At 37.3% G+C, this 15,585-nt stretch overlaps 1 protein-coding gene and 1 long non-coding RNA gene across 5 annotated transcripts in view; one reads left to right on the top strand and one right to left on the bottom strand.

Moving 5' to 3' along the window:
- The window catches only part of LOC126196166 (progestin and adipoQ receptor family member 4), a 223,889-nt gene extending 219,298 nt beyond the window's left edge, over nt 1-4,591 (top strand). Inside the window, exon 6 of the mRNA XM_049934546.1 lies at nt 829-4,591. The gene's annotated coding sequence lies outside the window, so the exon portion shown is untranslated. The remainder of the gene's footprint in view (nt 1-828) is intronic.
- LOC126196198 (uncharacterized) overlaps nt 1-15,541 on the bottom strand; it is a 91,176-nt gene extending 75,635 nt beyond the window's left edge. For 2 of the 4 annotated variants that reach the window (XR_007538746.1, XR_007538735.1), the window contains exons 1-2: nt 15,372-15,541; nt 2,449-2,528 (exon numbers count right to left, since the gene is read on the bottom strand). This is a non-coding gene — a long non-coding RNA (uncharacterized LOC126196198). Of the gene's footprint in view, nt 1-2,448; nt 2,529-13,554; nt 14,928-15,371 lie in introns of those variants that run through there. The other 2 variants (XR_007538751.1, XR_007538740.1) reach the window with 2 other exon arrangements.
- Between the last annotated feature and the right edge of the window lie 44 nt (nt 15,542-15,585).

Below are 15,585 nucleotides of genomic sequence, written 5' to 3'. Positions count from 1 at the left end.
ACGAGGAAGAAGGGGATGACATGTTGAGTCAAATTGTCACTGGAGATGAAACATGGGTATCCCATATCACTCCCGAAAGCAAGCGACAATCGATGGAATGGCGACACACAACCTCAACTGTCAAGGTCAAAGCCAAACAGACGCTGTCAAAGCGCAAGATTATGGCAACTGTGTTCTGGGACCAGCGCGGTGTTTTGCTAGTGGACTTTATGCCACGAGGAATGACAATTAACTCAGATGCCTACTGTGCAACTCTAAAGAAGCTCCGCAGAGCAATTCAAAACAAAAGGCGCGGCATGCTGACAAAAGGAGTTTTGCTCGGGATTTGATTGATTCTTTTGGCTGGGAAGTTTTGGACCATGCACCATACAGCCCCGACCTTGCTCCTAGCGATTTTCACCTTTTCCAGTACCTGAAACACCATCTTGGCGGGCAGCGCTTCAATGACGACTATGAAGTGAAAGCGGCCGTGAACTCTTGGCTGTCGGAGCAGGCGGCCGAATTCTTTGAAGAGGGAATTAAAAACTTAGTTGTACGGTATGACAAGTGCTTAACTAAACAAGGCAACTATGTAGAAAAATAGGTAAAAGTGTGTAGAATCAGAAAATAAAAGTTTTTTTACAAAAGTATTTGTATCTTTTCTTAAAAATAAAAACGGCCCTTACTTAAAAAACAACCCTCGTAGTTTTTTGGATTATATTTGCTGTATCATACCTGCAGACTAAGAAGTGTGTACATTTTAAATAGCAGGTCATATAATGTGTTTTATGATATGTAAATTCTACTAGAAACAAATAACAACATAACAGAAATGGTTGTGTGTTGCAGGTAACACCAGATGTAAAATTTTACAGGGAAGCCTAATAAACATGAGTACCTGATGTTCCACATATGGACAAAAGCACCAGGAGATTTGTAATAAACGGTGGTTAATGAAGTAATCATCATAACAGAAATATGCTAAGTGATGAAATCAGCATAGCTGAAATATTTTCTGCAGTTTCCCAAAACAGCCTTAATTAAAATACATAACAAATATTTATTTTTATACACCTTCGCTATCATTACTACTGAAGTTTTATTGTTTGATAATCTGCTGTATCTTAATTTCTGGATGTCATTATGCCTCTTTGTAATTACAGCAGTGATCTCTCCCTAAGCTGGATGTTGAACTGCAGCCATCTGAGCAGGCTGGTGTAACACAGTTGTACTTAGTTTTGTGGCTAACGACAACAAGGCAGCCACCAAGTGTTTCAAAATGTAAAAGAAAACTCTTCCCAATTTTGTGCTCACATGAACCTAGTAAAGCAGATGTTTCAGATTCCTGGAGAAGAACAAAATTAACTGTTTCAAAACTAGTGCAAAAATGATGGTAGTTCTGCTGTATCATTTCAGAACTTTATGGTAATCTATAGATTGTCAAGCTGATTAAAAATTTCCCTCTATTTCACTTATGCTATACTCATATATCATCATATAAAACAATCGCATGAGATGCAATAGAAATCAAAGCATTTGGTGCTGTATGAGCCAAACTTTTAAATATCTGTAATTCATAAAATCATGGGTCATAAGCAATGTAGACACCTCTTGAACAAAGTTGGCATTCTTTGCTGAGATACGCCAATATTGATTATAAAAATTGCTAAGAACACAGTAGGTACCCATTAGGTATAAAGTGATATTAAAATATGCATCACATCTACTTCTCAGTCTAAAGTGAAATATATTTTTATTTAACTTGGCACCTGAAGTGATCCTTTATCCCCAATCATTTATGTTGTTACATACTACAAATGTGACAACTTATTTTGCACAACAGGATCTTAAATTTTGAGATTTTGGCAAGAGTACCTGTGATTTAATTTAGCAACAAAGCTACATGTACTCACTTAGATAATGAGTTTTGGGAATAGTGTTGAAAGCACTTGTTAATTTCTTGCAGATTATACATAGTACAGATAAAATGGTCATGAAATATGTTTGAAGCACTAAATTTTGTGCTACCATTTGCAGCGACAAAACCAACAAGAGAGTATTAAATTTGTAGCTAATGTGAATAAAGGAATTATTCTAGTTATATAGCCATCTTCTAATGAAGTATTGTGATCTTGTACTGATCTAATAAGTACCTGTTAGAGTTCTAGACATAAGGCTTGTAACCAGAAATAAGTAAATAATCCTTAATCACATACAACCTGATTGAAACTTTCCGCCCAACTACAACATGTGGGCATTGCAGGTGACATGAATTTCCAAGCACATGTAAGTTATATGCTGCGGGACTAATAATCTTCATCCAGATAGTATAGGGATCACTGAATTACAGACACTGTTAATTCAGAAACTGCTTAGCTCTCACAAAAAATATGTACTGAGATTTTAGAATCTCTCTAAGATTACACTAATTTTGTGTAAACTAACTCAGTTTTATTAATTATCCCTTACTTTATTAGTGATATATAACTGTCTTCTCCACTTAAGTCTCACTTTTTCACCAGCCTTCTTTCAGTGCCCACCGCTTCTCTCTAAAAATGAAAACAAGAAACATCTTTTAACATTTACAAAAGATGTGCCATATTTTCTTAAAACTTAGCTCACATAGGTAGAAAGATAACTTCTGTGAAGTAAACTGTAACAAATACTATATGGTCTAAAGTGTATTGTGTGCATGGGTGTCCACAGAAATTTATGCAAGAGGGGGCAAGATGGCCATTGTTTTATATCAGAAAACTTGAGAAACTCCTGCTGATTATTAGCAAAAATAACCAACAAACTGCCTTGTTTATTCAATTTAGGAACCTTTGTTTGCATACAAAACTTCACATCTGGCCATGTTAATGCATTTACTGCATTACTTTCATACCTTTCATTTTTTGAAGTTGACTGATGTAATAAACGTCTAATGAAACATGATTTTAAAGCTGTGGGTTTGAATGAAGTGTAACCCAGTTCCAGCATTCGATGAAGTGAATGTAAGAAACCTCCCAAAACAGTCACAAATTTCCCAGTACAGTCTACTTTAAGCAGCTTAGGACTGAACCAAGATAACCTTTGTCCCCTAGCTTGATGCAGTATTGTGCTAATTCACAACTGGACTTCTGAATTTGTAGCACTATGACTACCTGTTATGCTGTGTTCCACCGCTAGGGAGGTTGAGAAGGTCACACTTCTTAAAGTGAAGATCTTTTTGATCTTGACTTTTCTAAATGTTTCCTCTCTTATGCTGCAGAAAATGGTATTTTCTCCTTCCAAATGGTGCATTTCAGTCCACAGATGAGTTAAAGATAAACACAGCAACAGACAACAAGACCGTAACATTGAGTGTCTACTACAGTCGCTCTGTGGTTGTGTGACTGAATGTGGTATCAGCATCTAATGACAGGTCTTTCTTGGCCACAGTCAAATGATAAACTACTGTTGTGTTTAAGATGTGCAGTAGGAGAAGGGGGTCATCTTTGTGGTAATTGGGTATGAATGTTGTGCATGTACATTGCAGCTATGTTAATTTTATGCTAGGTATAGGCACCGAAATTAGGGTGCCAGCATACTGGAATGACATATTTCTGGAGCCCAATAATGGCTATATGTTGGAAGGGACAGGACATCTTGGGGACTTCTTAGGCAATGTTCTGTAAATCTTCACATTCACTTGAATGTAGGACAATGCTGAAATCACTACTGTGCCAAAGAATAGGCATGCTTTCCCATGAACAGCCTGTGTGAGAATTCTGTACCCTCGATTCCAGGAGGGGATGAGTGATCCCTCTTGCCTACCATTCTGGACGCCTACTATGGTGTGACAGCTATTGTTGAAAAAATTCTTACGTAGATTTTAAAATGGGGATGAACACTGTTACATAATATTGTGTAACCCACAAATGCAACCAGTGCTACTGAATATAACTTTGAATAATTTTCGTGTTATTTTGTTTCTAAATGAATGCACCTGACGGATGTGCACAGTCTTCCACTTCACTTGCAGTTGCCTTCACCTGAACATGGGAAAATCAAACACATTTCATTTCAAAATGTGATTTACAATGAAGTGTCACATAGTGTAAAATGAGAATTCCAGCTTTTGTAAGATATCTTTAGTTAGCTTAGCAAAAAAAACAAGAGTGTTCTTGATTTTCACTTAATTTTTTTTCCAGTGACTTGTGGATCATGGGTGTGTCTTTCTGTTACATCAAACTTACAGTTGTACTGTCAGGATAAAACACAGCATGTGGGCCTATATGACAGTAAATATGATTTTTCCTTCATAACAGACTTTTTAAAATGAATTTTATCTGGCACCTATCAGTATTTATTATATTTAAATAAGCAAATGATATATGTCTATATAAAAATTAAGTAATATACCAAATGTGAACACCTGTATTTTAAGAAAGTGTATAAGAAAGAAACAATGTTATCACTTTTGAGAGATATACCCAAGAATTACTCGCCTGATGAATTGCTGCATTTTTATTACTACAACAGTTTATGCTGAACAGTTCACAATACATTTTAATAAAATTCCTCACTGTCATTATTTTGTCTTTTTACAAATATGGAAGAGTATTGTAATAAGTGATTTTATACATAACAAGAGAAAAACAAATAAAAGTCAAACAGATGTTTTAGTTTTTATGCTTTTTTCCCTAACTGTCAACTTTCTAATGATTTCTTGAAAGGAGAACAAATTTACTACAATGATTCTAAGTACTTCAGTACTTCTGAGCTGAGAGGCCATGGTTGATGTGTAAAACTATTCATTGAAATTTGGTCTCCATGTGTTAGAGGCATCTTCAGAAATTAATCAGCAAATAGCTACCACTCTCTCTGTAGATGTCTGCCACAGAGGGGGATGGAATGTCAGTGAATTGTTTTATACATCAGCCACAACAAGTCAAATACTTTTAATGAAAATACACATGGGTCATGAAAGCCTACACTGGATTCTCGGTAATATAAGTGAAGATCTGAAATATTGTACTGGCAATGTAGGGCATTTGTCTTATTTTAAATCACTGGTTAACTAGGCTGTAAAACATTTCTTTAGTTCAGTTCTCTAATTCTGATTTGGAGACATACTCACAAAAAGAATGTGATGGTCTCTCTTTAATGTAGCAAGGATATTATGGAATATTTTATTCTAGCTTGCCTTGTTTGGAATAGTTCTATTTATCAGATCCGATTAAGACATTAATTCTAAGTTTATTTAATAAACATGGAGAGAACCACAATAAAATAATACTTATACGTAATCATTTGTTTGCCTGTGGTAAATAAACTAGATGGCAATATTTTTCAGGTGTTCTTGTTGGCCGTAATGCAAATTTTTCAAATGATCAATGATTACTCAAAGAATATTGGTGAAAGTGCTAATTAAATTTAGAATATGTGAGAAGCAAGTGAATCATTTTAACTCTCAAGAAATTGTAGTAAGCCACAGAAAAACAATTTATTTCATTTCAGTGCTTTCTACTTTGTGCATTATAAATCATGACGCATGTAATCTAATATGCAGAGCTCTACACTGGAGCAGATGACATTAGAGAGGGATTTTACAGTGGCGTTCAACAAAATGAATTGCAGGCTGTTCCCACACTTAGTTATCTGATAGTCTCATGACATAACCAGCTCCACATACTGGCCCTTACAGGCCTTTCAATACTGATTGGCTACTGTTTCTTTGTCTACCAGTGGTATCATTTGGATGGGAAGGGCCATGGGGTCAGCACACCACTATCCTGTTCATTGTCAGTTTTTTAATCCTTTGAGCCACTACTTCTCACTCTAGTAGCTCCTCAGTTGGCATCATGATAAGTGCACGCAATCAGAGAGAGAGATAACATTATGAAAAGGATAGATTGCTTCTCACCATATAGTGGAGATGTTGAGTTGCAGACAGGCACAGAAAATAGACTGTAAAATGAGTAAGCATTCAGCCAAAAGACTTTCTTCCAAGGTAGACAACATACATACACACATTCACACACACAACTCACATGCACATGACCACAGCCCTTGGCTGCCAAGGCCAGACTGCAACAAGCAGCTATGCATGGTAAGAAGTAATCTGGGGGACGGGAGGGGGGGGGGGAGGCTGGGGTGTGGAGGAGGGAGATAGCAGGTTAGGTGTGGGGGGGACAGTAACGTGCAGCTATTCTGAATTGCGCAGAAGGGAACTCTCAGTGCCATATATCCTATGGTCCTGTAATTCACCTGGCCACAACCTTCAATAGTCATTGTCCTTCATCCAACTATCCCCTTCCATGCTCCCAGTCCAATGCTACACAGCCCTCTATTCCACCTACACACTCACAGTATTTTTACTTCTCTCCTTTCCCACTCTCCATCCCCTCCCCCCCCCCCCTCCCCATATTTAATCAACTGACTGCATCTAACTGCCCTACCCTCTCTCCACTTTGTCCCTGTGTGCACCCACAAGCAGTACTTTACCATCCCCCACCCCTGCCCTGCTATCCCTCCCCAAGAAATTTAATTTGATCTGCCAGTAACCTGTACAAAATGTCTAGAATCATAGTGAGTGGTATTATCTACAGAAGATCAGTCAGTAATCGAATATAGAGAGAATAAATAATGATGTAAATGAAAACTGTAACAATCTAGAAGCTGTGTTCATGAATACAAATAATTTCTTAAGCACTATATGGTTGGGTAAAGATGATCTTCATTTAAGTAGGGTAGGATCCAAAATTCGTAGAAAAATCTTTGTTGATGTATGTAAAATTCTGAAAAATGGGGGAAACTTTTGAGAAATGTCAGGAACATAATGAAAACAGCAAGTCCAGAATGGTACGGAAGAAAGAGTATGCTTGAAACCATAAATACGAGGGCCGTTCAGAAAGTAATCTCCGGTTGATTTAAAAAAATACACCAAGTTAAATAAAAATATTTTAATATATGCATCTTACAACTACATCTTTGCACTATTTTTCTACATAGTCTCCATAAAGATTGAGGCACTTATCGTATCTCTTCACAAGCTTTGAAATTCCTTCTGCATAAAAATCACCCACTTGTGCCTGGAGCCAGCCTGTAACCGCATCTTTGAGCTCTTCGTCGTCATCAAACCGCTGTGACCCAAGCCATTTCTTCAAATGCATGAAGAGGTGATAATCACTTGGCGCCAGGTCTGGGCTGTAAGGTGGATGGTTGATAACGTCCCACTTGAAGGACTCAAGAAGGGCCGTTGTTCTGCGAGCAGAGTGAGGACGGGCGTTATCGTGCAAAAAACGATACCGGAAGTCAGCATACCACGGCGTTTGTTCTGTATAGCCCGTCGTAACTATTTTATTGTTTCACAGTCCACGTCTTGATTAATGGTCGTACCACGTTCCATGAATTCAACCAACAACACCCCTTTGGCATCCCAAAACACCGTTGCCATCAGTTTTCTGGCAGAAAAATCTTGCGAGGCTTTTCTTGGTTTGGTAGGCGAATTTGAATGTGCCCACATCTTTGATTGTTCTTTTGTCTCAGAGTTCACGTACTTAATCCAGGTTTCGTCACCGGTCACGATTCTGTTTAACAATGGTTCTCCTTTGTCCTCATAACGTGACAGAAAGTCTAATGCAGAGGCCATTCTTTGAGTTTTGTGGTGGTCGGTAAGAATTTTGGGCACCCATCGTGCACAGAATTTACGGTAACCCAATCTTGCTGTCACTATCTCGTACAAGAGAGTCTTAGAAATCTGTGGAAAACCAGTAGACAACTCCGACATTGAGAAACGTCGATTTTCACGAACTTTTGCATCAACTGTCTGAACAAGTTCGTCAGTCACCAATGATGGTCTACCACTCCTCTCTTCATCATGAACGTTTTCTCGTCCACTTTTAAATAAACGTACCCATTCACGGACAACTCCTTCACTCGTAACTCTTGGTCCGTACACGGCACAAAGCTCACGATGAATAGCTGCTGCAGCATATCCTTTGGCTGTAAAAAACCTTATGACAGCACGCACTTCACATTTGGCGGGGTTTTCTATTGCAGCACACATTTCAAACTGCCACAAAAACTAAACTAGCGCAGGTACAACGTTCACTCGACCACGGCTTGATGCCGACTGACCTGTTGAGTGCGTGAACGCACAGATGGCGTCGCTACTCCCCCCACAACCCGCACTGTGACCAATCGGAGGTTACTTTCTGAACCGCCCTCGTAGCAAAGAATATCCCTACATAATGTGCTTGAATATAAATAGTGTAAGTGCTGACTTTTCAAACAAAAGTTGTAAAGTGGACAAATTACAAATTATTCTATCTGAATGTAGAAATATCAAAATTATTTGCCTCAATGAACATTGGCTTACATGTGACAATATTAAAATTCTTAATAAAATTGAAAATTTCGAATTAGCAACAGCTTTTGTAGGTGAGAGAAATCACATAGGGGTTCTTGCATAATTACTCATCCTGATATAAAATATGAAATAAGAAATGATTTTAATCATTTGAATGAAGAGTGTATATTTGAAAGTGCTGAATCGAGTTGAGGGGACTAAAAGTTATAGTAGTTTCTATTTATAGAGTACCAGAGAAGGCTACAAGTGAAGCTTTTCTGGTGAAATTTCATTGCCTGCTTGAAAAGCTCAGTAAAGGAAAAAGGAAAAAGGTAGTAATAGCTGCTGACTTCAGTAATTAATATCATACTTGAAAGCAATGGCGTGTCCAAATTCACTGACTTAAAAAGAAAACATTAGCTTCAAAATAATCTTCATGCAACCCACTAGATTAAATGAACAGTCAGCTAATTATATTGATAATATTAATTATATAATTAACAAAAGAGTTTCATGTAACAAAAGCCATACAAAAAGGAACTTCAATGAAAAAAATTCAATTACATTGAAATAAGTTGGGAGGTTGAATGGCCTTATAACAGCTGTATTTCCATTAGTAATAACTTTAACAATTTTTAAGTAGCTTTCTTGAAATTTTTAATGAAACTTTTCTAATTAGAATCACATTTAACAAAATGACTAATAAACTTAAATGGATAACTCAGGGAATAAAAATTTCTAGTGCCAGGAAGACGGAACTCCACAGTGAACTAAAATATAATAACAAAACAGACATTTTACTGAGTATGTTTGTCATTATAAAGTTATGTTTTAAAAAAAGTTGTGAAGGTAGCCAAACAAGTCGCAAACAATAAATTAATTGCAAAACATAAAACAAAAGCTGTGTGGTCCATTGTCAAATCAGCATTACATGCTAGAGTTAGCAGTGATGAAATATTTAGGTTTGAAATAGACAATAGCTTTATTGTAAACCCAGCTCAAATATCAGTGTGTTCAAATGAATTATTCGTAAATGTGGCAAAGTCAGATGGCGATGTAGCAGAGTAATATAAATTCCTTTGGACTCCACCAAGAATCTGAGTATTGATTGTAAAAAAGTCACACTAAAGGATGTGGAAAATGTTATACTATCATTAAAAAGTAAGAGCTCTGCTGGGTGGGATGGGATACCCACTAAAGTTATTAAAACAGTGTGTGACAAAGCACCTCCCCTAACTAAAATATTCAACCAATTTTTTTAACAGGGATGCTTTCCTGGCATTTTGAAGTATACCAGAGTCAGACCTCTGTTCAAGAAAAGGTCGAGGGAAGACATGGGAAACTATTGTCCTATTTCTATTCTTCCAGTTCTGTCAAAAGTGTTAGAGGAAATAGCTGCAAACCAGATCAAAAATTTTATTGTAAAAAATGATACTATTATAAGTAACCAAAGTGTATTTCAACCAGGAAAAAAAACACTCTGGACACAATGAATAACTTTAATGAAAAGATATGCAATTCATTGGCTCAGAGGAGTAAAGTTGCAGTTACTTTCTGTGATCTCACAAAAGCATTTGACTCTGTGAGCAATGACTTAATTATCTACAAATTAGACAAATATGAGATTAAGTACAATGCTCTAAATTGTCTCACTCCACACTTACACAAAAGAAAACAAAGGGTAACTATCACCTCAAATGCAGTGAATTATTATTGTAAATGGAGTACAGTCTCCAGGCTCAATTTTGAGGTCAGTCCAGTTCCAATTCTATGTAAATGACTTACCCTTAAATACAAATTCCCATCAGTTCTGTTTGCAGGTGATACTTCTGTTTTAATTGAAGATGACTATGTAGAAAAAATTCTGAGCTCCATCATAAGCACACTAGATACCTTAGAAAACTGGTTCCAGTTAAATGGGTTGAAACTGAACTGTTCATTTCAAAACCAGAACATGGTCAAATTCCTGGGACTAAATGTAGACAAGAACATAAGCTGGAATACACATATTGACTTCCTAACAAATAAACTAAGCAGTTTTGCATATGCAATGCAAATACTAGCAAATTCCACTGACTTAAGTACACAAAAAATTGCTTATCATAGTTATTTTGAATCTGTTATTAGATATGGTATAATTTTCTAGTGAAGTTCCAGTAATGTATTTTGAATACTGAAACTGCAGAAGAAAATTGTCAGATACATCTGTACTGCACAGCAAACAGAGTCTTGTAGCCCATTATTTTGGAAACTACAAGTCCTAACTGTCTCCTCCACATACATTTATGAAATTATAATCTTCCTACACAGCAGACAAAAATTATTTGTGGAGAATCATTTTAACCACATATATAACACAAAAAATAAAAATAATTTTGTGCTACCCACAAATCAGTTGAAAATATATGCACGGACTCCACAGTATTTGGGTTGGGGTTGGGTTGTTTTGGGGAAGGAGGCCAGACAGCGAGGTCATCGGTCTCATCGGATTAGGGAAGGATGGGGAAGGAAGTTGGCTGTGCCCTTTGAAAGGAACCATCCCGGCATTTGCCTGGAGCGATTTAGGGAAATCACGGAAAACCTAAATCGGGATAGCCGAACGCGGGATTGAACCGTCATCCTCCTGAATGGAGTCCAGTATTTGGGGATGACAATATGTATCAAATTAATGGGCAAAAATACATTTAATATGAAGCCAGAAGTTTTAAAAACAATGCTACGGCAGATTCTGTGGGAGATATGCTACTATTCAGTAGAAGAATTCATAGAGGATGAAATGATTTAAGCAATGGGTAATTAAATTTTAGATTTTATTATGCGTATACATAACAAAATTGTATCATTATCATGATGCTGTATGTTAACATCAGCTGTTCTATATTAATGGTGAAATTTTACCTCAATTTTGACGTCTCTCCTGTACCTGAATCAAATGCTTTAGATAATGTACATTATGAGACAAGTAAACCACAATTCATATACCCACCCTAGCCTGTTCCCTACCCCCATCACCCAGATTATTTCTCCCATCATGCACAACTGCTCACAGTCTGGCCTCAGCAATCAGAGACTGGTTGTGTGTGGCTGAGTTGAGTTTACATGAAGAGAGAGAGAGAGAGAGAGAGAGAGAGAGAGAGAGAGAGAGAGAGAGAGAGAGAGAGTTTTGTTTAATTCAACAGAAGGCTTTTTGGCTCTGAAAGCTTACTCATTTAACAATCTTTTTGTTGTGCCAATCTGTGAATCAACAACTCTGCAATATGATGATTAGCAATCTATCCTTTTCATAATACTGTCATCATTCCATCATGGATTTTCCACCATTAGTGAGAGAGAGAAAGAGAGAGGGCATACATTAGGTAAAGCCTGGTATTGGATACTGTCTCTGAAGATAGACGTATCAGACAATGATCATTCTTATATGATTGCAAAGATCAAGAATAGGGATAGACTAAAGAGATGATGAGGATTCAAAGAAATGGGATATCATTTGGATCCCATTTTCATTTCTCTCTCTTCCATCCATCTTTACTTTTCACTTAATACCTTGCATTATCCATTGATAGAGGCTGACACAGTGCACACTCTTGGCAGCACTGGGAATGTTGCCACTTAAGGCAAGCAGCGGTGAGCTGTACTTGTAGCAGTTTTATTAGTTGGTCTGGTATTTATTTGTATTTAATAATAAATAATGTTACAGTTATGAAACAGACTATGAGCATACAAATTTAGTCAGAAGAGGATTTTGTATATAATTCAGAAGTAGTTAAATATGTAGCAGGCACATGACAAGTGAAATAAAGTGAAAACTTAAGAGCTAGTGAGGAAAAAGCAGAAACCTAGTTTGTGTTTCTTATTCAAAATATATTATATTTACTTGTTAAGAGAAGACGGAGATAGCATGTTGCCCTGGATTTAACAACAAACTTAGCAGGAACTGCCACTAGCTTCTTAATCTTCACAATGTAGGCAAAGTCAGTTTCTATTCTATAAAAAGGTAAGGTGTGAAAATCTTATGGTATTCAGATAACTAAACATCAGCTGAGTCATCTCTCAGACTCTTGGCAGTAAACATATTCCCCAAAGTTCACAACTAACAAAACATTTAAGAGAATTATACACTAATGATCCAAACTGCAAATACGCTTTTTTACATTAATTTTATCATTGTTCTCAGTTTGGAAAGAAGACATAAATTCAGGCAAAAAGTCTGTAACATATTTTCCAAACAGCATGAAGTTTTAACAGTGCCTTGATGAATAAAAACTGTGTGGCAGGTGGAATAAATCTGCAACTTTGCCTTTGACATGAAATAATCTACAAATTTGGTCATGCAAGCCTGCGTAATGTTCCATCTCTCAAAGCTTCAGACTTTCTGTACCTCTCTCTACTTTATCAAACACTGCAGAACTCTCCATATACCCCATTCTGTGAGGAAGTGTATAGTGGGGTGTGGCTCAGCTACAACTTAGAAGTTTCAGAATTAAGCTTTCACTCACCAGTGGAGTGTGCTCTGGAACACCACTTCCAACAAATTAAATCTGTATGTCAGAATGAGATTTCTGTCAGATATGTTCATTTTAAAAATGTTGTTCATAAAGTAAATGGGGTTTGAAAGAACAGTAGCCAAATATTTTAATTCTGGAAAATCATTCCACGAACTTAGTATGACTGTCCTCCGGTCCCTGTGACCACAATGAAGTAGTCTTTGAGATAATTCTTTATCAGCATGATGCATGCAAGTACATACAGAAATACATAGTATGGATCTTTCTGGAATATATCTGCTTTTCCAAGAGTCTTACTTTAGTATTGACCACATTCTGGACTGAGTATGCTGTGTGGTAGAAGTGGAGATATCTCCCAAAGTGCACCATCCAGCAGGAAAATTGAGAAACCCCTATTGTGACAGTCTGGGGTGCCACTAACTATGCAAGGTAATCTCAACTGTCCTGAACTTCAGATATCCAACAGCAATCACTACATCAAGAAGGTTGTAGACTCTCAGGTAATTTAAGGATAATTTCCAGCAATGTGGAATGAGTCAAGGAACACATTAAAAAACGCAAGGCAGTAGTTAGAAACTCTATTGTTCAATATTTATTTTTGATTATCGTTAAACTGCTATAACAATTTGTGTTCAGTCATGGTAATGACGTCCATTTAGCTAAAAAAATAGTTCAAATGGCTCTAAGCACTATGGGACTCAACATCTGAGGTCATCAGTCCCCTAGACTTAGAACTACTTAAACCTAACTAACCTAAGGACATCACACACATCCGTGCCCAAGGCAGGATTCAAACCTGCGACCATAGCAGCCACGTGGTTCTGGACTGAAGTGCATAGAACCGCTCGTCCACAGTGGCCGGCTGTCCATTTAGCTCCTCAGTGGTCTTCTAAAGGACACAAAGCAGGTATGCTGTTAAGATACTACATAGGACTTCTTGGATTTAAGCCTGGTATGTAGAATACGAGAAAGTTTTTTGAATCAGAGAATGTTCAAGAACTACCCTTTTGAATTTATTATTCTATTCTTGGTCCTCTACTGATTGTTGTCTGAAATCTGCTGACGCTATATTAGATAACAGACAAAGTAAGGGGTTTTAGCATGACAGTGATAATTCTCATTGTATCACTTAACTTGAGATGAAGCTTGTTGGCATGACTTTTTCGCATCCAGCAGAAGTGTAGTATTTGGCAAAACGATACAAAACTGATTAGGCTGGTGCACATAAAGTGCCTGCTTGTGTTTACCAGCTTGTTCCAGTCACATTTCTGATTACGTACCTAGTTTCAATTTTTTGTTCCATTACGTCTATAAGGTGGTTGTAATTAAAGTGCAGCTACTCCCAGAGATCCAATGTGGGCAGTTATCACATTGTAGCGAAACTTAGTAGATATGCTAATGCATTAATGCAGAGCTCATTTACACTGGGAAAAAAATTATTTCAATATTGGCAACTAGGAGCAAATCTGGCACTGCACAGCATCTTGTCAATGTCTCCGATGCTCATAATGAACAAATTGCATAAGTAGCAAATAATAATAAAATCAATATTATGCCTTTCTAATTAGTTTTTCCTTTTCTGCACATGTCCCATTCCTATCTTTCTTGCATTCACAGCCTCACATTTTCACCTGGTGGCCAAAACTGAAACTCCCCTCCTGTGTAAACCTCTTCCACATTAACATGTTAGAATATCTATGAAGTTTTGCTGCCATATGATGATTAGAGTCCACACTAGACCTCTGTGACTAGCTACACTTTAATTGTAACAACCGAGTATTTCCTAAATTCTTATCAATTATTTTTTCAGACAGCTCTATGGAAGGAAAAGGGAGTGCAATTAAAAATGCTCAAAATACATATCAGTTTGGAATGAGTTTAGCACGCTGCATTATCACATAAAAGTGTCAAAAAAGTTAATAAGCTTCTTATCTAATTGAAAGTCAAAAGCAAGTTCACATGTTGTAACTGCCCAAACAAAATTTTAAACATAGGAACACATCCAAGGAGAAATTTGAGAAAGGAACAGAGCCTCATCCATGTTTGCTCACTGACACCAAAAGCGATAATGTGTTGCTGAAGTCACTTCCCATAAACCTTCCAGTCTTCTACTGCATCATCATAAGGGGGACAGGATAATGGGTAAGCTGGCAGTATGGAAACCTGCATAGTCATTGTGGCTGACAAGTTCATGATGGCAACCATAAGTGCTGCTGCTGCTCCTCAAGGAGAGGTTGGAGCATAGCCTCCATCAACAGATGAACTGAAAGAACAACCAAATAGACTAAGCACACAAAAGTGAACACCACACTCATTGTATAGTGCTGTAAGACACAAACAACAGCACACCAACAATGAACTAAAGTTTATTCTTCTTCCACATGCAATCGAATAACAGTTGAGAATGGGGACACAAACACAGAACTATTCAGGTTCTGATACAAGAAGTTGCTGACTATAAGTATGAACGCAATATGAAGGTGAGTGCCTGCTGCATGACAGTTATGTAGTGGAAGGCCAGTGGATGGTACGGCGGATGCCATGCTGTGTGCATAAGTAAAGTTGCCCACATCAGGCGACCTCTGGTAGCTGGCCCATGCAGATGCTGTTGACAGAATATTTTAAGTGTAGCACACCAGAGACCTTGTGCCGCATCAAATATCCAAGTATTATGTGCAGGGTTCTAGCAGTTAGGTTTTCCCTTTGACTGTTACCAACGGCTCATGAAATATTGTGGAGTCAGAACCCAATATTACCTTGTGTTTCTTTATTGTTATTTGTCTC

This window comes from Schistocerca nitens, chromosome 1, assembly GCF_023898315.1.
Source record: "Schistocerca nitens isolate TAMUIC-IGC-003100 chromosome 1, iqSchNite1.1, whole genome shotgun sequence".
In the NCBI taxonomy this organism is placed as follows: Eukaryota; Metazoa; Arthropoda; class Insecta; order Orthoptera; family Acrididae; genus Schistocerca; species Schistocerca nitens.
This window is presented reverse-complemented; position numbering and strand designations above follow the sequence as displayed.